The sequence below is a fragment of the Panthera onca genome, chromosome A2, assembly GCF_046562875.1.
Source record: "Panthera onca isolate mPanOnc1 chromosome A2, mPanOnc1 haplotype 2, whole genome shotgun sequence".
NCBI lineage: Eukaryota > Metazoa > Chordata > Mammalia > Carnivora > Felidae > Panthera > Panthera onca.
In genome coordinates this window covers 27,034,917-27,059,813 of record NC_138340.1, presented here as the reverse complement: position 1 = coordinate 27,059,813, position 24,897 = coordinate 27,034,917, and the positions used below count along the sequence as shown (strand labels likewise).

General features: G+C 35.7%; 1 long non-coding RNA gene across 5 annotated transcripts in view; it reads right to left on the bottom strand.

Annotated features, from left to right (window-relative positions):
* The window catches only part of LOC132678708 (uncharacterized), a 234,296-nt gene that overhangs the window by 60,972 nt on the left and 148,427 nt on the right, over positions 1-24,897 (bottom strand). For all 5 annotated transcript variants that reach the window (XR_014137260.1, XR_014137258.1, XR_014137256.1 and 2 more), the window contains 2 exons: positions 4,085-4,185; positions 2,844-2,973 (listed from right to left, as the gene is read on the bottom strand). This is a non-coding gene — a long non-coding RNA (uncharacterized LOC132678708). The remainder of the gene's footprint in view (positions 1-2,843; positions 2,974-4,084; positions 4,186-24,897) is intronic.

The following is a 24,897-nucleotide window of genomic DNA, read 5'->3' as shown; positions in this document are numbered from 1 at the left end:
GCTAACACTACCTTGATTCCCAAAGCAGACAGAGACCCACAAAAAAGGAGAATTACAGGCCAATATCCCTGATGATCATGGATGCAAAAATTCTCAACAAGATACTAGCAAATTGAATTCAAGAGCATATAAAAAGTATTATTCACCATGAATAATGGAATAAGTGGGATTCATTCCTGGGTTGCAGGGTTGGTTCAATATTTGCAAATCAATCAATGTGATTCATCACATTAATAAAAGAAAGGATAAGAACCACATGATCCTGTCAATAGGTGCAGAAAAAGCATTTGACAAAATACAGCATCCTTTCTTAATAAAAACCCTCCAGCAAGTTGGGATACAAGGAATATACTTAAACATCATAAAAGCCATATATAAAAAGCCCACAACTAATATCATCCTCAATGGGGAATAAGTGAGAGCTTTCCTGCTAAGATCAGGAACACGACAGGGATGTCCATTCTCACCACTGTTGTTTAACATAGTGTTACAAGTCCTAGCATCAGCAGTCAGGCAACAAAATGAAATAAAAGGCATCAAAATTGGCAAAGAAGTCAAACTTTCACTTTTCACAGATGACATGATACTCTACATGGAAAACCTGAAAGACTCTGCCAAAAGACTGCTAAAACCGATACATGAATCCAGCAAAGTCACAGGGTACAAAATCAATGTACAGAAATCAGTTGCATTTCTATACACCAATAATGAAGGAACAAATGGAGAAATCAGGAAACGAATCCTATTTACAATTGAACCAAGAAGACATCCAGATGGCCAAAAGACACATGAAAGCTCAATGTCAGTCATTATCAGGCAAATACAAATCAAAACCACACTGAGATATCACTTCATGCCAGTCAGAGTGGCTATAATGAACAACTCAGGAAACTACAGATGCTGGAGAGGATGTGGAGAAACAGGAACCCTCTTGCACTGTTGGTGGGAATGCAAACTAGTGCAGCCGCTCTGGAAAACAGTGTGGAGGTTCCTCAAAAAATTAAAAATAGATCTACCCTATGACCCAGCAATAGCACTATTAGGAATTTATCCTACTACTAGGAATTTATCCAAAAGATACAGGGGTGCTGATTCATATGGGCACAAGTATCCCCAATGTTTAGAGCAGTGCTTTCAACGATCGCCAAATTATGGCAAGAGCCTAAATGTCCATCAACTGATGAATGGACAAAGATGTGGTTTATATACAATGGAATACTACATGGCAATGAGAAAGAATGAAATCATGCCATTTGCAGCAACGTGGATGGAACTGGAATATATTATGCTGAGTGAAATAAGTCAGTCAGAGAAAGATATCATATGTTTTCACTCATGTGGATCTTGAGAAATGTAACAGAAGACTATGGGGAAGGGAAGGGGAAAAAATAGTTACAAACAGAGAGGGAGGGAAGCGAACCATAAGAGACTCTTAAATACAGAGAATAAACTGAGGGTAGATGGGGACAATGGGGGACAGGGGGAAATTGGTGATGGGCATTGAGGAGGGCACTTGTTGGGATGAGCCCTGGGTGTTTATGTAAGCGATGAACCACGGGAATCTACCCCCAAAACTAAGAGCACACTTTACACACTGTATGTTAGCCAATTTGACAATAAATTACATTAAAAAATAAAAATAAAAAAGTAAATGTTTAAATAAAAAAAAAGTATAAGCTAAACATTGTCTAGTAAGAAGTAATGGTATATCTTCTGTCCCTTAATTCTCTTGTCCACTCTCCTGCCATTTTCACTGCTTCCCAGGCCTCCTCCCTTCTTCACACCCCATACTTAGGGAGGCAAGATTAAGATGTTATCATTAATCAATCCTCTGAACACAATCAGGCCAGGGCACACTAGCTCACTGTACAGGGAAATACATTACAGCTATTGGTTTCAATGAAAATAGAGTTAATGATCTTCTGTGTTGTCACTCAATACTTTCCTATTGTAGCTTTGCACAAGAACTCATTTTGGGGCCCTGAAGTATCATTTTATTATAGCTATCATTTAACAATCTAAGAATAATGTATTAGCTAAAAAGACAGAGATTCCAATTCTGTTCTAGAACTTAAGTCTTCTATCAGGAGCCTATTTTAAGTAACAGAAAATGTACTAATATTGTCACTACCCTCTCACAACATAAAATATAAAGATCACAAATGTTGCATAGGGAATTCTGAATCCATTCTAAAGATGCTTTCCACCCTTCAAAATACAATATCTTATGTTTTTAAGTGTTTAAAGTGGTTGGGGAGTATTATCCTCTTCATTATGATCCATCATTTCAGAAGTAAATTCCTTAAATTTTAGCTACCTTAGAATTCATGATAAATTTAAATTTAACTAAAGTAGGGTTGATATCATAAGATCTAAGAAAAAAACATTATGAAGATCATAACAGTAGAATCTGTAACGTATTTAGGAAAAATGGTTTTCCTATAGAGTGTTGGCATTCATTTGGATGATACTAATTACAAAATACGTCTCATCCCCTTGAAACAAATAAATGGATTCTTATAAAACCATGGCACATTTGAATTGGAAGCGACCTAGAGTTATCTATTTCCTTCAATCATTCAGACTTGAATAGGTCACCTCCACCGTAATTCCAACTGATTGCCCAGACCTTCCCTGAACACCGGCAGAAATAGGATGCATTCTCATCTTTGGCAGCTTATTCTCCTCGTTCTGGGACAACAGCCTATCTGGGTGTCCTTCCTTTGACCCTCATGTCACACCTCTGCCCTCTATAGCCATGCATAGTGAGCCTTCCCCAGTGGGACTCCCCAGAGTTCCCCTCTTTGACCCCTGCACACAAAATCTAGTTTTAAGTCTCTCACCATCATTGTTCCAGTACTCTGGGTCACTCCAATCTGTCACTGCCCCTCCTGTCATCTGGTGTCTGCAACCCAACCTGGTTTTCCAGTGAAGGTTTGACCTACTTGCAGCATTTGTTGAGCATTGGAATTTCTGTAAAAAGTAGATACAATTGCATTCACTAGATACACTCTATAAATCAGACTTGCCGTTAAGAATGGTCTCTACCCTCCATGAGCCCAAAATTTGAGGGTCTTTTTCTCTATAGTTCCTCTCTCAAGAGTCCAAATTATCTCTTTAAGTCATCCTGAGCTATAAAAGTCAAAACAAATCAAAATTAAGGTTGCCCAAGAATCACCCCTAGCAATACAGAAATGAGAAGCCAAACATGATCAGGTGTACTGCTTCCTCATTGTAAAAATTACTGAAAAACAAGCTGAAAAAAGAGACTCAAAACACAAGTTGAAAAAGTCTCCTAACTTGAAATTTTTCCTTTTACAAACTTTCCCATCTGGGGAAAGTAGATTGAATCACATTGAAAGTAGATTCATCCTTGTGATTGAAATGCAGAAAAGATTACTTTAATATTTTCTGCTTTCAAAACAAAGCCCTAAACTTACTAGCCCAATGTTCACTAGGCCAGGTTTTAAAGCTATTTATTTAATACTCTTGTTCTTAACACTCAGGACTTGCTAGGGGAAGCAATGTGTTTTCAAAGTAGAGTGGCAGAAGAGAGAGGAAAGGAGACCCATGACGTGAAGCACAGGCCCAAGGAGACTGCATCCTGTTGGTTGACACAGTGGCAAGACCCAAGCTCATGATGGGAGCCAGGGACAGCCTTCTGGCAGGTGCCTTGGCTCCCAAGAGATCAGTTCACTAGCATTCCAATGCTACATTTTGTAATGAAACAAAAGATAATTACCCCCTTAGAAGTTGGGTGTTTGGGTTTCACACCTTCTCATTTGGGCATTCTTTGCTTGGCCATCAACAAGAACTGATTGAAAAGAAATACTCACAGAGATTTCAATTACTGTTAATGTGGCCTAAGTGTTTTCACTGTCACAGTCTAGGGCTTCAACTTTTTAATAAGTTTCCCATAATTATTACAAGTTTTTGGTCTAATTCCAGCTGAGGATTTAATGGGACTCATTCTGACAAGATATAGGATATTGTCCCAATAGATGTTCATTTGGAAATGGGCCACTTGCAATTTCAAGTGTGCAGAGCTGTGCAAGATTAAAAGCACTGGCAGTATAATTTCCACCTTGTGTCCCAGGCTCTGTGGATTTGTAGCTCATCCAGGCTGTCCATCTGGGGAGCAAACAGCATGTACTCCTTGATGAGAAACTCTGGCCAACCAACCAGCTGTGAAAAAAATAGATTACTCTTGTCATTTTTTTCTCCTAGGTAATTTGCTGGGAGTAAAAATACAATTTCTTAGAAGGTATGCAGTTAAAAGCAAATCCTAGGGATGTGTCTGATTTATATTTAAAACTTCACTACACTTTTATTTGTTAAATTTAATTTTCAACAATACCCTGGCTGTGATAATATTTTCTAATTCACAGGAGATGGAAAGGTTGGTTTCTGGTATTTGTACACTAAGCAAACACAGGAAGGAGGATGTGGAAGAGAAAGAGCATAGGAGAAGGACTCAGCTGGCAGGCTGAGCTGAGCACAAAGAAATGCACTGTTGTTCTTCCTAAGGTAAAGAAGATATTATGGTGGAATTAAGTGACTTTTGGGAAAATAAATCTTCCTATTGACCACAAGTAGCTAAAATGGTAAATGCATCTTTTTAAGGCTCTGACATAGAACTTCATCCTTGTGAAAATTCAGAAGGTCATGCTAGATAGATAATCAGAGTAATTCTAGATCAATTGAGCTGAAGAGCTGAAAGGGAACAGTGTGAGTTGTAATATATAACACCTATAGGTAAAACATGGCCATGCTATGCATTTTCAGCCAACCAAAGGGAATGGAAGGATATATGCCAAGTAAAATTAAACTCTTTAGTTTGTAACCAGTGGAGAGTTAATGATAAAATTTGAAGTGAAAGAATTTGCAGTAATACTTCTGCACTGTGAGTTACAAAATATGTAGACATAAATGAGTGTTGCACAGTAACTGGCTGTCTAGCTTTTAAAAATCACAGCACTGTAATGAGAAATTGTTCTGACCCAGAAGTTATTCTTAAAAACTTAATTCCAAATAGGAGTTAGCATTTTTAATTGATATGTTAATGTTACATATTATTTCATTTATTTTGACATTGGCTATAGTTAGTTATCCATTAGTATATACATGTATACACATGCACACACACACACACAACAAAGGACTATATATACAAATCATATGCTACGACTTTTATTGATTCTTATAATTCAATAAAAGGAAGCGAAACAAACCAATAAAAATAATAGGCAAAGATTTGATCAGAATTTCCACAAAAGAAGATACATTAATAAATAAGAAGCACATGAGTTGGAGCTCAATATCATGAATTATCAGGGCATTGCAAATTAAAATAATGAGATATCACTCCACATTCATTAGAGTAAATAAAATTTAAAAGCCTGACACTATCAAGTGTTGATGAGGATATGGAGCAACAGGAACTCTACAGCATTGCTTATACAAAATGGTTTGATTTCTTTGGAAAATAGCACATATAGAGTGGAATATGCTCTTACTATGTGACCCAGCCATTCCAGTCCCAGATATTTATTCAAGAAAAATGAAAACATATGTCTATACAAAGACTTGTATATGCACATTTTTGACAGCTTTATTCATAATAGTCAAAAACTGGAAATAACTCAAATGTCCTTCACACACCGAATAGCTAATTAAACTAAGGTATACTCAAACAATAGAATATTATTCAGCAATAAAAAAGTAACTTCTAATACATACAACATGGGTGAATTCCAAGAACATTATGCTCAGCAAAAGAAGCCAGAGGGTACTATACGATTGCATTTGTATAAAGATCTGAAAAGACAAATCTAATCTTTAGTGACAGAAAAAAAAAAAAAAAAAGATTAGTGGTTGCCTGAAGTCAGAGATGGGATCTGGTTATTGACTAAGATGGGCACAAAGGAACTTTCTGGGTAATAAAAATTCCTTATATATTTATAATGGTGGTATTTATACAAATATATAAATGTTTTAAAACTCATCAGAGTACATTTCATTGTATGCAAATATATCTCTATAAATGTGTTAAATACATTTCTTTAATTGTCAATGGCTTCCTAATTTATTCCTTTTTAAATGATTATCAGTTGCCTTGGTGGCTCAGTCAGTTAGGCAGCCGACTCGGCTCAGGTCATGATCTCATAATTCATGGTTTCAAGCCCCACATCAGGCTCTGCGCTGACAGCTCAGAGCCTGGGGCCTGCTTGGGATTGTCTGTCTCCCTCTCTCTCTGTCCCTTCCCAAATTGGGCTCTCTCTCAAAAATAAATAAATAAACATTAAAAAAAATAATTTTCAATAATTATCAAGCTTCTCTGAGCCTCACAGTCTTCCTTTCATCTCCTTCTCTACCAAACCCACCACATTAGCTATCCTGATGTGTAACTTGAACATGCCAGACACACTAAAATCTGACGGAATGCCATTTCTTCTTTCTAGAAAACTATACTCTCAGATCCCACTTGATTCACCTCCTCATCTTCTTCAATTCTGTTCTCAAGTGTCTTTTTCTCAGGGGGACCCACTCTGTCCACTCTATTTAAAATTATAACCTTCTTAATGTTGCCCATAATCTTACTGTGTTTTTTTTTCTGCATAACTTCTATCACCTTCTAATATACTCAATATTTTTCTGATTTTTATTATATTTATTATCTTTAGGCTCCCAACTACAATGTAAATATCACAAGTTTGGGATTTTATCTGTTGTATTCATTGCTGAATATATTGATACATAGGAGGCACTTAACATATGTGTGATGAATAAGTGAATAAATAAATGCATAAAATAACATCAACTACATAGTCATAATACTAAATATGGCAAAACCAAATTCTCACATTAAAAAAGAGAGATGGTCATATCAGGGTATAAAACAAAACCCAACTACATTTACCCAAATAAAAGAAACCAAGCCTGAAAATCACTTTATAAGAGATTAATACAAGCAAACAAAAGAAAAAGCAGCAGCAATGTTAATATTAATAAAGACTAATCTAATATAGAGAGAATATCATGTAGTACAATTACATAATCTAACAGTTATAAATCTATAGGCATCAAAAAACACAGCATCTAAAATAAGAAACAAATATATTACAAATGAAGCAGAGCTTGGTAAATTAAAATAGTAGTGAACCTTTTCAGAGTTGAACAAACCTGGTACACAAAAAAATAAATATGGACAGAGAGGAATTAAATGAAATAATTAAACTTAATGATATTTTTATGTCTCAATGGAATATTGTCATTTCATTAAAATATAAACCCCACAAAGCAAGGTATATATCTGTGCTGTTGACTGCTATGTCACCAGCATCTAGAAAAAAAGCTGGCTTGGAAATGAGCTTGATCAATATTTGTTGGATGAATACTTACATTCACAAAATTTGACTCTGTACTTGATTAACAAAACCTTTAGCGAAATATTTTTAACAGATATTTTTAAAGTACAGCTCATGCAGGGGCGCCTGGGTGGCTCGGTCGGTTAAGTGTCCGACTTCAGCTCAGGTCACGATCTCATGGTCCGTGAGTTCGAGCCCCGTGTCGGGCTCTGTGCTGACAGCTCAGAGCCTGGAGCCTGTTTCAGATTCTGTGTCTCCCTCTCTCTCTGCCCCTCCCCTGTTCATGCTCTCTCTCTGTCTCAAAAATAAATAAACGTTAAAAAAAATTAAAAACAAACAAACAAAAAACAAAATAAAGTACAGCTTGTGCAAACCACATAGGAGAAAACTGTAGACCAATATAATTCATGAGTAAGGATGAAATGATGAAAAAACATCTTAGCAATGTAATCCAACAATGCAGCAAAGAATAATAATACCACATGATCAACTAAAGTATATTATAGGAATTCAAGAGTGACTTAATATCAGGAAATCTAAAATTATAAATTCATCATATCATTAAATTAAAGAAGAAAAAGCACATGATAATATCAATGTTTGCTGAAAGGGCCTTAGATAAAACTAAGCAGCTATCTCTGACATAAAAGCTAAATAAAAATAGAATACACACCAATGACTCAAATATGATAAACTTTATTTACCAATGACTGAAAAATAATTTCCTAAATTATGAAACACTAAGCCCATTTTAAGTTGGGAGCTATACTGAGGTGACTTTTATCATCTTTAGTTTAATAGTAACTTGGCAGTTCAAAAAAATAAAATAGAGCAAGAAGATAAAATAACAGGTATAAATATTGGGGAAAAAAGAGATAATATCCTTTTGTGTTTTGTTTTGTTTTGTTTTGTTTTGTTTTTGAGAGAGAGAGACAGAGACAGAGAAAGAGAGAAAGAGAGAGAGAGACCATGAGTTTGGGAGGAGTAGAGAGAGAGAGGGGGAGAGAGAGAATCCAAAGCAGGCTTCCCACTGTCAGTGCAGAACCCAATGCACAGCTTGAACTCACAAACCATGAGACCATGACCTGAGATGAAATCAAGAGTTGGACGCTTAACCAACTGAGCCACACAGGCCCCCCCTTATTTGATGATTATAGGATTCTGTGCCTTATAAACCAAAGTGACTCTAGTAAACTACCACTAAATTTAATGAAGTTATCAAAGAGCTGAATAATATAAATATACAGAAGTCAATATCTCTTTGAATAAATGCAAAGAAGTATGACATTCCTGAATGGGAAGATTGCAAAAACACCAAAAGAATCCAAAAATTAATATATAGATTTAATACAATTAAAACAGAACTGAGAGACTTTTAAGAATTAGATCCACTTACCTTAAAGTTTAGATCTAAGAGAGGGGGGAAAAAGCCCTGAAGGAACTAGGAAAAAGATGAAGAAGAAGAATAAAGGATTGCATGTCTTAACAAATATTAGAACTTTAATATTCTATTGTAATCAAAATAATATCATAATGGCACCAACGTATTCACTGGGTAGTCCGTGTAATAAACAGAAAATCCACAACCAGATTTCTCTAAATTTGAGGATTAAATATATATCAGAAATTTTATTTTAGTTCAGCTAAAAAAGGAATGAACTGTTTTAAACAACATAGACCAAGTTGGTTATTCATCTGGAAGAAAACATAGGTGGACCTCTCTCTTGCAACTTAAACAAAAATAAATCTCAGATAAAGACTAAACCATAAAAAAAATAAAACATAATAAATCTAGAAGACTACATGTATAATCTAGAAGGTATAGAAGGCCTTTATAATAAAGACAGAAAACCCAGAGATAACAAAAGAATAGATGAACCCACACAATAGATAATTGTTAAACATTTGTATGGAGAAAGATATAATAAACAAAGTCCACAAAAACATATATAGATTTGAGGATATATTTCCAATAGAAATGAGAGCTGGTGGGGTAAAATCTATAATACACAAGTGTCTTTTTTGAATCAACAGGAAAATTAAATATCCCAATGGAAAAATGGTCAAGGAATATGGAAAGAGCAAATCCAAATGACTGCAAACATATAAAAAGATACTCAACCTCATTAAAAGTAAGGAAAAGAACAATAATCAATACAATATTTTCTACCTAGTGTAAAGGCAAAAATGAAAGAGTAATGCCCATTCCTTGCAGAGATGAGAGGAAAATGGACATATCTCTACACTGCTGATGAAAATATGAATTGGTATAGCCTTTTTGGAAACAGTCTGGCAGTACTTATTAAAACTAAATTACCTATAGCCTTTGTCCTAGCAATCCTATACCTCAGAATCTCCCCTATAAAAGTGCTCATATGCAAAAATGTATTTTCAAGAATATTTATAACAGCACTATTCAAGGTAGCAAAATATTACAAAGTAAGTGGTGCCCTTCAATAAGACGAGGTTAACTGGTCAAGTCACATTAATGACTATTATGCCTCTATCAAAAAAAAAATGAATTAGAGCTAAACCAATAGACTTAGAAGAATATCCATGAGTATTATTAAATAATTTTTAAAGTTACACAAAGTATTGTATAATATCATAATCCCATTTTTGCCAAACAATGATCTAGTCATTTTGTCAAACAATGATATAGTCATGTTTGTTCATGACTATATGACCACTAAGGCTAATACAAGAGGATATATACCAGATTGTTAACATGGGTTTTCCAGATAGGAAAGTTTGGTGATGTGGGACAAGAGAATGGGAGAAAGGTAAGGAGGAAAAGGAAGCCAAGAAAAAAAGAAAATGCTACATTTTTAAAGCAAAGCATAAAATACTACATTTTGAAAGTATAAAACATGTGATCCCATTTGTGCATTTATGGTGGTGGTGGTGGTGGTGGTGGGCGCGTGTGTGTGTGTGTGTGTGTGTGTGTGTGTGTGTGGTGTATATGTTTGTGTCAAGAAGAGAGAAAAAGAGAGAATATGTAAGAGAGAAATAATTTGGTAGTCTCCAGTGGAAAATAGTTTTTTAAACTATCTTAAAGTTATTTTGTTCTTTTCTGCTTAGATGAATCTTTCAAAATGTTTAGAGAATGAAAATAGATACAAATTATTTAAGTACATATTTTATCTTTCAGAAGCTTAAATTTGTACTTCTGAAAAGAGGAAATACTTGTTTCTAGAAATGTCCTTATGACTGAAATGGTACGAACTTTATAAAGACTGATAAAAATTACAGAACAATGTACATAGAACTGAAATAGCTTAAGTTTAATCTCTTTACTTTTAGGCTATCCTTATTAGATTCTTAGAGACAGAATTGTGAAAACAGGAGGTATTGCATTTCAAAAAGAAATAAGTTCAAGTTGGCTGTTGCATAAAAAAACTGCAAAACCAAGGATTTAAAATAGGCAAGAAAAATAAATTTGTCACAATTCAAAGAATCATGAAATAAGGTTCAATTTCATCTTAAAGACCATAAAGGATTTCCACAGAGTAGAAGAAACTATTCATTCTCATACACTACATTAGTTTCCTGTGGCTGCTGCAACAAATAACCAAAACTTGGTGGTTTACCACAACAGAAATTTATTCTCTCACAGTTCTAGAGACCAGATGTACCAAATCAGCATCACTGAGCCAAAATCAACATGTTGGCGGGCATGTAGTTCCTGTGTAGGCTCTAGAGAGAACCCATTTCTTTCCTCTTCCAGCTTCTGGTGGTTGCCAGTATTCCTTGGTTTGTGACCACATCACTCCAATCTCCGCTTCTGTGGTCATACTGTCTTGTCCTCTTCTGTCTGTGATTTTCCACTGCCTCTCTCTTATAAAGACACTTGTGACTGCTTTTAGGATCCACCTGGAGAATCCAGGAAAATCTCTCCATCTTAGGTTTTTTATTTAGTCACATCTGCAAAGACTTTTTCCAAATAAAGTAACATTACAGGTTCCAAAGATTAAGACTTGATACTTGAGGGGACTATTATTCAGCCTACTACAAATACTACAGTAGAATAAATTATTACAATTTTATGTAAGAATAAATTATTACAAATCTTTATTTGTTAAAATGCATTTAAATCCTTAAAAATGTATATATCTTTGATGCAAAATACCATTACTAGAAATGTATTCTAATAAAACAATTCAATTAATAGTTATAAAGTATATAATCATGTGAACATGGATGTTTGCCTAAAAGAATTATTTATAACAATGAAAAATGGAGACAGCCTAAGCACCTAACAATACGTGATTGGGTTATAAATTATGTATCCATACAATAAAAAACAAAACAACCATAAAATAATAATATAAATGTGTATTTACAGGCATGGAAAGACATATGGTATTTTAAGTAAGAAAATCAGGTTACCAAACAGTGTGATCCCATTGAATATTTGTTTATTTATGTCCTTCTGTGTCTGTATGTATTTATATATATGTATTTACGTGTGTATATACATAATTCTGAAGCATATACAAAGAATGAAAGTATGTACCTCAAAATATTAACAGTGATTATCTACAGGTGAAAAGATTAAAGTTTAATCTTCTAAAGTGAATATGTATTGCTATAATAATTCTTTGGAAGTCAAGTAAAAAGACTGTGGTTCTGGGAATGAAGACTAAGAGACTATGCAACAATACCCCTGCACACACAAACAAAATAACACCAGGATATACTACAAAGAGTGACAACCTTTACAGCATGGAGAATGAGCAGAAAAGAGTACAAACACCCTATCTGCACAGCCTTTAGCCTGGAGCTAAGTGTAGTTGACACCAGCAGGCAAGGGGGCAAGTTAAGAGGGTGCAATTAGGAACATTGCAGTATTTCTGGCTTGAGAACCAGAAAAATAAAGCTGGGGAAACCATCACTGCAGAAGGTAGTGGGTTGATCCTGGAAGGGAAAGACCTAGAGAAAGAATTGTCAAATTCCTCACCTACATTTCTAACTGATCCTTGAACCACACAACCATGGAACAGGCTCAAAGCAGCTCAGCTAGTGACAAAACATCTGAACTGAGGTCTACATTACCACTGCAAGAAATAGGATTTGCAAGGCCAGTCAACATAATTGCCTACTAAAACAAAAGAAGCAATATTCATGAGAGTAAATAACATAACACAGAACCTCCACAGCTTAACAAATAACATCTAGGACACAATTCAAAATTACCAACCATGTGAAGAATGAAGAAAATGGAACACTGTTTCAAAAGAAAAGAAAATCAACCAATTCTTCCTCCAAGCTGAACCAGATTTTGGAACTAGTAGATGAGGATTTTTAAATGGTTACTATAATCAGTCTAAATGAAGTGAAATAAAATGTGATCACAAAGAATGATGGTGTTCCTGTCTTTAGTGGTTGGTATGTGAGGTCAGCCAGGACAGTTCTTACATACAGTCTGCCCTGTACCACTAGCCTGAACTCATGTAATCACTCAACCCCACATCTGTTCACACTTGAATTCATGCCTCAAATGTCTTTGAAATTCAAAAGACTCTTCTTTATTCTGGTAAACTTCTAACTCATTAACATATCTCAAATATCATTTCTAAAATATTCATCAAGCATCAATTGTGTGCAAGGGTTGGTGCTAAGGCTATAGAGCTAGAAAGATGACTAAGATACTGTCTCATAGCCTTTGTGAAATGAAGTAGGAAATAAATGAACAAGTACAGCTCTTCTTTGCTTGTTACCAAGTAAGGATAAAGCTAAGTACACACAAATTATAAAAATTATGTACTATAGATGAGACACCATAATGCTCAATACACAGGATTTTCAACTGGAGGGTGAAGAAAGGTATGCTTTTTTTTTAACCCCAACACATCCTACTGGAAGGTCTGATATGCCTACTCCACTCCCAATCTCCTACCAAGAGATGAGAAATACTGCCATAGTGGTTTACTGCCTTTGCTGAAAGATTTTCATATCCCTCATATTTGTTACAGCTAAAATATGGTGAAACTTCAGCTATAAGTAATTATGTTCTAGTTAAACACATATGTATTAATGGTATATTGGAGTTGCATGGGAATAATATAGGAAAAACTCTGATGTGTTAACTGTGCATTCCATAATTTTGAATTTTTATTCCTTTGATTCAAATTCCATCATTACATCTTCAACAGAGTACGAACACCAATGACTGACCCACCAACACATATAAAAGTCTTAAGAAAGTCTTCAGAAAAATATTCATGGATTAACTATTCCCAGAGTTATCCACAAGTATGTTATCCAAAAATACCTCCTTCACTTCACCCTAGTCCCAGATGAGAAAAGCCTAGTTAGTGGACCCATGTAGGTGAAAATCAAACTTTTACTATCCACCAGGTGGTGACCATCCCAATAATAAGGGTTACTGCTCTTGTCTAGCTGCAGACTCAACCTCTTGCACTTGACCTACAAAACCAAAATAACAGAAAACTGAAACAGAAGCAAAAGTGTTAAAGAGACTGGTTGTTCATTAATAGGTTCAAATATTTGCAGTTAATTGAGTTGTGCATACATGACATAAGGTCATTAGTTGATTGGGTTAATTTAGTCCAAGAGCTGGCCAAATCCAAAAAGAAAAAGAGAAACAAAAAAAAGAGTGATGCCAGCTATTTTATTGAATTGTACTCAGATAGGTGTCAGTGCTTTAGCTGTGGTTGTGGAATACGGAATAGGAATGGAGGCTACTATGAAAATGGTAACTTCATGTATTAAATCAATATGCACATGTACATAGCAAAGCATCCCATAGAAATTGGACATTTTTTTAGTTTAAGCTGATTTTTAAATGTTGAATCCATAAATATATATGACCGCTTACATTTTAAAACTTCTGCCTTTAAATGTTAAAATCTGGTATTTGTAACAAGATGATGTTAGGAAGCTTCCTATTAAATTGCTTTGACTATTTTAGTTTGTATAGGACAAGATATTTTTCTTTCTCTTTTCTAATTATAAATGTAGCATATTATTCTCACATAGATAACTTTAACATTACAGAAGTGTAAAAAGGCAGAAAGAAATCTTTGATAATCCTACCACCCAAAGAAAACCACATTGTTCATTTAGATATATTTTCTTCTAATCTTTTTCTTTACATTTTACACACAGGTAAGATTATGATGGGCCATTTATACATTATCTCTCTGACTTGATACTACCATTTTCTTTGTGTTTACTTATTTAAAAGGCAATCCCTTCATATTTGTAGATGTTATTAATTAAAAATCATGATAGTGTATGCTTGGAAAAATTCTTGGAAGAACTATGAATAATGTTGTTAACAAAGGACTAGAAGTCTACTGTGCCAATTCCATGCTTGAGAAATCTGAGATCAGGCATGCATTTCTCTCTATATGTAACTATGACCAAAGAAGTCTCTGAAAAAAGTATTCATGTGTGTCCTATTACTTTCTTGTATGATCTACCTACAATGATTCATTAGCAATAAACTTTCAGAATAAAGGATTTTTGTTGTTGTGATGTTATTTTTGGTTTTTAAAAGAGCTAGTTAGGAGGGACAGTGCACATACATGTTTTCCTATGAAAATTGAAAATCCCAACAGTAACGATTCGGGGGGCCTAAATGACACCTAGAGGATGACTATGTAACCCCCATTAACCTCAGCCCGGGAAAGCAGAAAAGAAAGTTGAGCATGAGCTAGTTGAACCCCAGATGTCAAGGTTGGGAACATTCCAAAGCGTTACATCTGGAAGCATCTACTGCCAAACCTGTTTCATCTGTAACAAAGATGATAAATTCCTCCCTCAGAGGAGAGAAAACCAGAACAGGTAAAACAGTGTTGCTGTGTCAGGTTTTTGGCATACTAGTACCATTCTCTGTGAGCCTTCAAGAAAGGACTCAAAAGAACCTAGGAAGTTAAGAATTGAAACTAAAATGCTAATAAAATTCAAAAGAAAGCACAAATTACAAGGATGTATGAATTAAGTTCATTGGAAAGAACACTGTTGTTTTCTTTTTCTCCCCCCCCCCCCCCCACCCCCTGCCCAAGCAATAAATAAAATACAACAGTGCACCCTTCTGGTCAAAATGCAAAACTAACATTTAGATAAAAGTCTAATCACCAGTCTCTTCTACTTCCTTGGGGATAATCTCAGAGTTTCTGGTTTCCTCATCTGGTGAGGGGGTTCATCACAATGACCTCATTTGTAGACTTTTTTTTCAAATGATAAAAGCAAGAGATTTTCAAACACGGAACTTATTTCCATAAGGGAGTTTTATCACTTTGAATGAGGTGAACACTCTGGCAAAGAAAACCGTGAGGACCTCTGATGCTATATTTACTTAATATTTATATGGTACTTCATTCCTTTGACCTTGACTTTCTGGGAGATTTCCCTAAATACGTTAAATATTTACTAAATATTTGTTGAATAAATTAATCAAGCAAATTTCTGAAACTCTAGCCCTCAGGAAAATCTAAAAACCAATTGTAATTCATCCTATGTGCAAAGCTCTGGAAGTTTCAATAAAGGGAAGCCCAAAGTATTGTGCAATGGAAAAGCAAGTATGAAAATGCCTAGCAAGCCCTTCTTGCTACAAATTTGTAGAAATGCGTTAACATCAGCATAGAATTTATGAGCAACAAAATCTGATCTATGTAAAAGCAGTTGCTATCCCTATTATTAGTGGAGGCTATCATAAATTACTAGTAGAGAACTCTGCACATTTGCTTTGATGGAGCAATTTGTATAAAAGGTAGTTCATAAACAGCTTTGCATAAGAAAGGCTGTTTCCAGCCCACCTGTCCACTTCTGTAAGCTGTCGGTAGAGAAGGGCACCAAGGAAAATAGTTGAACATCTTCTAAGAAACAAAAATGTTTCAGAAACGCTTGGTCCCATTTTTTTGGAAATAATTATAAGTATATTGTCACCTATTTTCAAAAAGTTTACAGCAATCAGGACATAGGTTCCTGAAAAGTAACTGATAATGCAAAATTCTATTTCTCCTTCACCCAATTGAAATATACAGCACAGAAAGCCTTCCTTCCTTTTAGAATGCTCATATTAAAGCTTTGAATATTCAGATATTCACATATTCCTCACATATTAGCCTTTTTTGGTTTTATATTTGAAAGTATAAAAAGACAAAACAACATTATAAAACGTCAACAATATTTACAAAACATCATTATCACAGCGTAACCATGTTTTGCATCTCTGTAAAAGTATCTTATCTTACTACCCTTGGTCACCTTGCAGCAATCTATCTCTATGAGATCTGTTTTCTGCCTTGACCACAATCTCTTAGAATTAATGAGGCTAAGAATTAATGTTTCAGTAAATGGAAACTCTTTCTTTGGCACTAGGTTGACATTATGCCATACTTTTAAATGCCACCAGCTGTATCCCACTATATAGTACATTACATAGTCTGCTCAAGTCAGTGATTCATCTGACAGACAACACCCTAAAAGCATAACAGTATGACTCAGGGTTAGCAAAAACAAATTTTATACATTGATCAAAGTTTGGGGACATTCCTGTAGTGGCCTGCTATATACTACTTCCCAGGCATACCAGGTTAAGAACCAACTATATTGACCACATACAGAGAGAAAGAATTGTTAGACATTCTAGAGACAAAAATAGTCTCAAAGAATTATGAATGCTTCTTTCCAAAAATAGGTGTTAGTCTGAAACTCTTTGCAAAAATTACCCCAGTCAAAGAAAATCAATGTAAGGAAGAAAGAACTCCTCTTCTAAAATCTACACACACACACACACACACACACACACACACACGGTTTCCTAAGACACACTTGGGACTCAATTTTTAGCAATAAATCATCTTGCCTATAAAGATTTCTTCCAGCAAGTTCAAGCCAAGCAGATGTCAGACACTGTAATACTAGCATAAAAATACAATGGTAAGAAGCAAAGTTCACTGACAAAAGATCCAGACCTGACAGGGTTATCATCAGGATGTAATCAGAGAAGAGGGAAGAACAGAGACTTCCTGAAGAAATGAAAGACTGCTCTTCTGGCTAGTCAGGGCCATGGAAGGAACACATCTAAAACACAAAAAGGTAGCCAAAGAGAGCAACCAAGGGTTAACGTTTCTTGAAATAGAGACGAAATCGAGAACCATGAAAAGCAAAGAATGTTTCCAAAGCAGATAACCTGCATCCCTCAAATCTTGAGAATGCAGTCAGTGAAAGTATTCATATATTATAAAACACCTGGCCTATCACAGAAACACCTGGATCCATGGGCAATAAACCTGAAACGGTGTCCATATCAAATGAAAGATGAAAGACATCAAGAAATAGGAGACCAGCTTTGTGGAGTTAGGTATGTTGAGATCAGGAAATAATATAAAATGGGGCACTTGCAGAGAATCCATGGGGAGTAACCCTGGGTAATCACGGGAGTTTTATCTGGAGGTCAGTCTCCATGAACATTTTGTAAAATTAGAGGTCTTCCAGAAATTAAATAGACGATATAAAAGCTAAAACTTTTAAACCAGCCATTAAATAATGCTGTATGAAAGGTTAGTGGTGGGGTGTGAAAGTACAGAAATGATGGAAAAATCTGCAACAAGACATGCAAGTTTGCCAATAAACAGAGGTCAATCTGTAAGCCTACCTTGTGCCTAAGCATAGTAATGGATGTTGACAGCATGTGGAGGAATAATAAGGCATTGTCTCTGCCCTCCAGGAGCAGAGGAATGAAGCATTCTGGAATGTTTTAATCCTTAGAAAAATCCTGTGAAGTAGATACGACCACTTCCATTTTACAGATAAGGAAACCAAGGTTCAGAGAGGTTAAATATCTCACCAAGGGTGCACAGCTAGAAAAGTGCTTATTCAGAACTCTAGGCACATGATCTTTCCACTAAATCACATTTTCTAATACACTATAGAATAATATGTGGCATTTTTTAAAAGTAGCAACCAATACAAAATAGGATATAATATGTCAAACAGCTAAGAAAACTTGGTAACATACAGCACAGATGAAATGTATGAATATAGTGGAGTGCTGACTGTATCTCCTGGACATTGACACTGGAGCTGATCAGAAAGGACAGGGCTCAAAAAGGGCAGATGCAATCAAGAAAAGAAATGGAAGAACAGGTAACTTTCTTGGAAGGAACATCATGTACAGACAGGAAAGTGAGCACCATGGGTTCATGGGGCAAAAAGGAAAGTGGCCTAACCAATGGAGCTCAGAGGGGCCACCATTGAGAAATGCAGCATGGGCAGGTCACACAGAACCTGGAGAACTGGGCAAGAAGGTTGAGATTTTAAGCTGTGGGAAGGAGGGAAAGCTAGAGTTCTGAGCAGAAGAGTGAAATTCCTACTGCCCCATTGTAGGCTAAATGTCTCTTTATATTAGTTTTCTACTGCTGCCATAACCAGTTACCACAAGCTTAGTGAATTACAGCAACTATTACTGTTGTACAATTCTGTGCAACAGGGGTCTCACTGGACTAAAACCAAGGTGTCAGCAGGGCTGCGTTCCTTTGTGGAGCCTCTAGGAAAGAATCCCTTGCCTTGCCTTTTCCAACTTTTAAAGGCTGCCTACATACTTTGGCACCTGGCCCCCTTGCTTTGTCTTCAAAGTGCATTTCTCAGACCATTCTTCTGAGCCACATCTCCTTCTGACCACATTCATAAAAGTTGTCTGCTTTTAAGGATTCATGTGATTAGAATAGGGCCACCTGGATAAACCAGTATACCCTCTCACATCTGCAAAGACCCTTTCACTAGGTAATATAATATATTTACAAGATCCAGAGATTAGGACACAGACATTTTGGGGCCATTATTTTGCCAACCGGCCTCCAGACTATCACCTGCCCACTCATGCATCTCTAGCCGCTGTGGCTGTCACACAACTTCCCCTCTGCTCCCTGGATAAACAGTCCTCTGCTCAAAAACCTCAATGGCAAAAGCTAGTCACTGAACACCAAAAGGCTTAGTTTGGCATTCCTGTCACATGACTAGGAACACTATTGACCAACCAAATAAAAGAATAAAAGCACTGTGTAAGGAAGACCTGAGAAAGGTGAGGGCCAGGCAGAGGCAAGGAGCTGATGCTTGAGAAACGGTAAGCATGGCCTGGAGTCGAGGTCAGTATGGCAGAGGGACACACTGTGGCCGCACAGCCAGAGTCCATCCCCGGGAGCTGTGATGTGGGAAATTTATAGCACCTCTTCGAGCTCTGTTGCCTGGTCTATGAAATGGGGATGCTAACAGTATTTTCCTCACTGAACTACTGTCGGAATTAATGAAATAAATATAATTAAATACATGGCAACCACTTATCACCTAGTAGGCACTCAGTAAATGTTACTTCCCTATTCTTTCCCAGTATAAGGAAAAATAAAGCAAATGAATTATAGTGATGACTCCCAAGAACTAACAGAGAGATGCAGAGATATTAAATGTTAGGCTTAGTTCAGGATAATTGGTCTTTCCACATGGGTAGAAAATGCCATATTGCTCCTCTTTATGATGTGTGAGCATATTTCTATAGAGAACTAATGAAAAGATGTCATTAGCAATGGATATTTAATTGAAAAATTACAATCTAGAGAAGCAGAATTTAAATGTAAGTGATAAGTACAAAATTAAAGTTCTTAAATATATGTGTATGTATAACATCATCACTAAAAATCAAATGCTGTATTCATAATGATCGAGCATTAGAAAATTTATGAAGTATTAATTTGTTTATTCATTCACTCAAAAGTATTCATTGAATTTCCTTTTATATGTCAATACATATTATATGCTAAACACATGAGATATATTCTGCCCTCTTAGAACTTATATTCTACAGGGGGGAGACTAATAAATATAATAAATATATATGTATGTAGAGGGGCACCCAGGTGGCTCAGTCTATTAAGTGTCCAATTTTGCCTTAGGTCATGATCTCACGGTTTATGAGTTTGAACCCCATCAGGCTCTGTGCTAACAGCTCAGAGCCTGGAGCCTGCTTTGGATTCTGTGTCTCTCTCTCTTGCTCTCTCTCTGCCCCTCCCCTGCTTGTTCTCTGTCTCTCTCTCTCTGTCTCTTTCTGTCTCTGTCTCTGTCTCTCTCTCTCTCTTTCTCTTTCTCTCTCTCTATATATATATTAAATAAATTAATAAAGTATATATATATTAAATAAAGCTTGCTCTCTCTCTCTCTCTCTCTCTCTCTCTCTATATATATATATATATATATATATTAAATAAAGTAAGTGAGTAATTGTCTTCCCCAAGATTTTTTTCATGGGTGCTTAATAAATACGCAGATCTAAATTACATTTTAACATCATAAGTTTTTTCATATTAAAGCAAGAAGAAGATTTAAGAAATATTATATCAAGATAAAATCTATAAATAAGGCAGGAAGATTTAATAATCAATTACTCTCAAGAATATATATATACAGAGAAGTATGCTACTTATTTTTATACCCCAACATCATTCTAAAAATGTTTATAGATAGCTAAAATAAATCCATATATGCAACAATACAAAAGACATAAGAAAGGAAAGAGATGGAGAGGGAGGGAGGGAGGGAAAAAGGAAGGGAGGAAGTGGGTGTTGGGGAGGAAGGGGCTGGGGTAAGAAGGAAGGGAGAATGGAAGGAAGGAAAAGTAAATAAAAACAACAGCAGGAAAACAAGATAAATCCTGTAATACATTTCTTTTCTGGATAGGTACTAGAAATTTGGTTCTGAGCTACTTAGCAGTCAAAGCAAAGAAGAAATATGATTTCTAACAATCATCACAGAATTCTAAAAATAACTCTGTACCTTAAGAAAAGCATACCTTTATTTGCTCAGAGATGTAAGAATCTCCCACAGATTCTCCTAATGCCTGTTATACCACATTTTCAACAACAGTTTAGGAACAATGATTTTAATGCTGATGTCTTCCACACACTAGAAGGCTGCAGGTAAGTGGCAGAGAAAGGAGAGGAGTTTCAGCAGCACTTCAAGACTGATACCTCAGACCTGGGTCATATACCACATGGTGAGCTGCTCAAGGACACAAGTGTGTTGCACCATGAATGCTTTCCTCTGCTCACGTCTGAGGAGAAAGACTGGAATCCTTTGATCTTGATAAATGGATGGAGCAAAGATCCTTTAGGCATTCTTAAGTGTAAATATAGTTAAGTAGCTGAGCTTGGTAAGACCAGAACAAAGGGGAATTTGAAGTATGTCTTCTGCCAAGAGTCTGGAAGATGAATCTCCTAGTCAACTGGATGCCTTGAGGGTAAATTTGGCCTCTTCTTATAAAACAAACCATCCAGAGCACTTGCCAGAAAGAAGACCACCTTACCTGTACACCAAGGCCAGCTGAGTCATTGTAGCACCCAGTTGAAGACACAGCTGTAACCTAAATGCCTTTCTTGAACAAAACGTTAAAATGTTCAAATGAATCATACATTTGAAGAAAACAGTTGCAAGATGATTTAATTCTGCTACCATAGTTTTATTGATTTTGTATGTTCCTTTACTTTTAAAATACACTGCAAGCAATTAACCCTAGTGGATTTTGACATTTGCTGTCCCTTAGAAAACTATCTACTTTAATTAGATTCTAGAAATGAAGTAACAATATCTTATCAACAGAAAGACATTTTGAGGATGGAAAAGTCAATATCAGACACCACCAACTTTAAGAAACATTAAAAGCCAAATTTGTAAAACAGATAAATTAGTGGAATATAATTTTCATTTCCAGGATTATTCCTGACTTCACAAAAGCATTCACTGCAGGGATCCTTTAAATAGCAGATTCCTCTTGTACAATTGAAATATTAAGTAATTTACATAAAATTCCCTTTTCAGGACATATTTATGGTGTTAATCTAGGTGTGCTGCAATCAACAGAGCTTAATTCTTCTACATGTAAAATGAGTAATTGGAGGCAAGTCACTTTACATCTCTGATACGTCATTTCCACATCTCTACCTATCCAGATTATCACTCAGAATTGATGAATGGGGTAAATACCCTGTTCTTGAAAGTCTTTTGTAAACTTTAAGGTTTTTTTCAAATATTTATGTTTACACAAGAAGGAAGGAAGGGCTCCAGCATTCAGATAGTGCCTCGTGTATATCAGGTACACTCATATAACTTATTTGACTTTCTGGACACCACATTGTTAAGCAAGTCATATCATTACCACATGAGGATTCTATGGCTCAGACCTTGCCCACACAGCCACCCAGTGATAATTCTAGAGTATCAAGGCTGGTCTGTCTCATTTCAAACACCACTGTTCATTCCACTACATCACACAGGTTCAAGCACTTGCTCCATCACCTACTAATAGTGTGCCTTGAGCAAGTTAATGAAACCCTCTGAAATGCAGCTATCTTGTCTCAAGATTAAGATGAAAATACGTCTTACCTCAGAGGTTTGCTGTGAGGACTGAATGAGCCGATGCACATAAAAGCCTTGGCATTATGTCTAAGTACCCAATACATGTGGATTATTGGAATCCACATGTTTAAGCCCAAACAAAAGTTAGGACACAACTAATCACAAACAGGATTTAAATATCTATAAATGGAAAATAATCATTTTTCTAAGCAGAATATGCAATATCATAAAATTGTCATTTCCAGTATTTCTATTATCTATCCTAGGTAAAAGCACTAGATCTAGTATGAATAGTGAGAAAATTCTTAGCTGCTCAGAGATATAAAAGGAATTCTTAGCTGAGTCATTAACTATGAATTTTGCCTGAAGCAAAATCTGTATATGCTTCAGTTTTCTTTACTATCAGAGAGATAAAAATATGAGAAAATAACAGAAATGATAACAACATATAAATCCAAATCATACTGATTTTTTCCCTTCCTTAAAATGGCAGACCATTTTATTTGAAATGAACCTTACTACTCTCAATCGCTATAAAAGCTGGAAAAAATTAAAACAAACATCAATTGGAAGGCAGTCAGAGAGCTACAAAGACAGTGAGGATTTGAAGGACCAAGATCTTAAAAAGAAAAGAAACCCAGAGAAGTGAACTGGCATTTGGCACCGCTTTTGAACTATTTGTGAATTCTCAAGAAGCAGCTGAAAAGTAAGAAAAGCTGAACAGAAAATAGTGTCTGAAAGGCTATAGAATTGAACAGAGTTTACTGTAGTCTCACAAAATTTGCGGTTCTGAGTTCACCCAGTAGGAAGGGCCTAAGTAAACACTTTGGGCTTCGAGTTGGTACTCTTGAAGTGCTATAACTTAAGGGTATAAACTCTAAATAAAATAACCCTCACAGAACTGAAGCCCAGCTTTGTATCTGCTCTACCCACGAATGGATCAAACTGATTATGCAGGCTAGGCTATCCGCATGCCAAAAACAAATGTGAATCCTGCCTGAAGTAAGATATGATCCAGAAACTCAAACTGTCTCTATAATTTTTATAAACAATGACCCACATGCATGGCATGACAAAAAAAATAGCTAAAAATAAAAATAAGAAAAGACAATAGAAATAGACCCACTCTTCTGTGGGTATCTTCTTACAGATATTAGAATCATCATATAGGGACTTTAAAGCATAACTAAGTGTTATGTTTTTAAAAGCACATGATAAAATGAATTTCAAGCAAAGACCTGAAAATTATAAAGAAAAAGTCAAATGAAATTGTAGAACTAAAAAAATCCAATAAATGAAATAAAGGATTCAATGAATAAGTTAAAAAGCAGAATAAATCCAGCTAAACAGAGAATCAATAGACTGGAAGATAAATCAGAAGAAAATATCCAACCAAAGGAGACAGAGAGAGGAGAATATATTAAAAAGAGTGTAAGAGACATGTGTAATATGGGCAAAAGGTCTAATATGTATAATTGGAGTCCCCAAAGAAGAGAGACAGAATGGGAGCAAAAGCAAAATCTGAAAAGTGCTACTACAAATCCGAAATAAAATAAATGCAAAGAAAAATCATACCTGGGCACAACATGATAAAATTGCTAAAAAACAAAGACAAAGAGAAAAGTTTAACAACTAGAAAGAATGCCACATTATTTCTGGAGGATCTACAGTAAGACTAAGAGCTTATTAACAATAGAAACCAAAGACAGTGGGATTATATCTTCAAAGTGCCAGAGGGGGGAAAAGAGAAAAAATTACCAAACCTATAATTCTAATCCCAGCCAAATTGACTTCCAAAAATGAAGCTGAGGGGTTCCTAGGTGGCTCTGTCAGTTAAGCCTCCAACTCTTGATTTCGGCTCAGGTCATGATCTCACAGTTCATGAATTCAAGCCCAACATCGGGCTCCATGCTAACAGCATGGAGCCTACTTGGGATTCTGTCTCTCTCTCTCTCTCTCTCTCTCTCACTGCCCTTCCCCTGCTTGCTCTCTCTCTCTCTCAAAAATAAATAACATTTAAAAAATGAAGTTAAAGTCTGAAAACTCAGAGAATTTATAAGCAGCAGATCTGCACCAAAGAGTGCTCTTCAGTAGAAGCAAAATCATCACATTTAGAAGAAGATAAAGAAAGATATAAAAAGCAATGAAAAGGAGT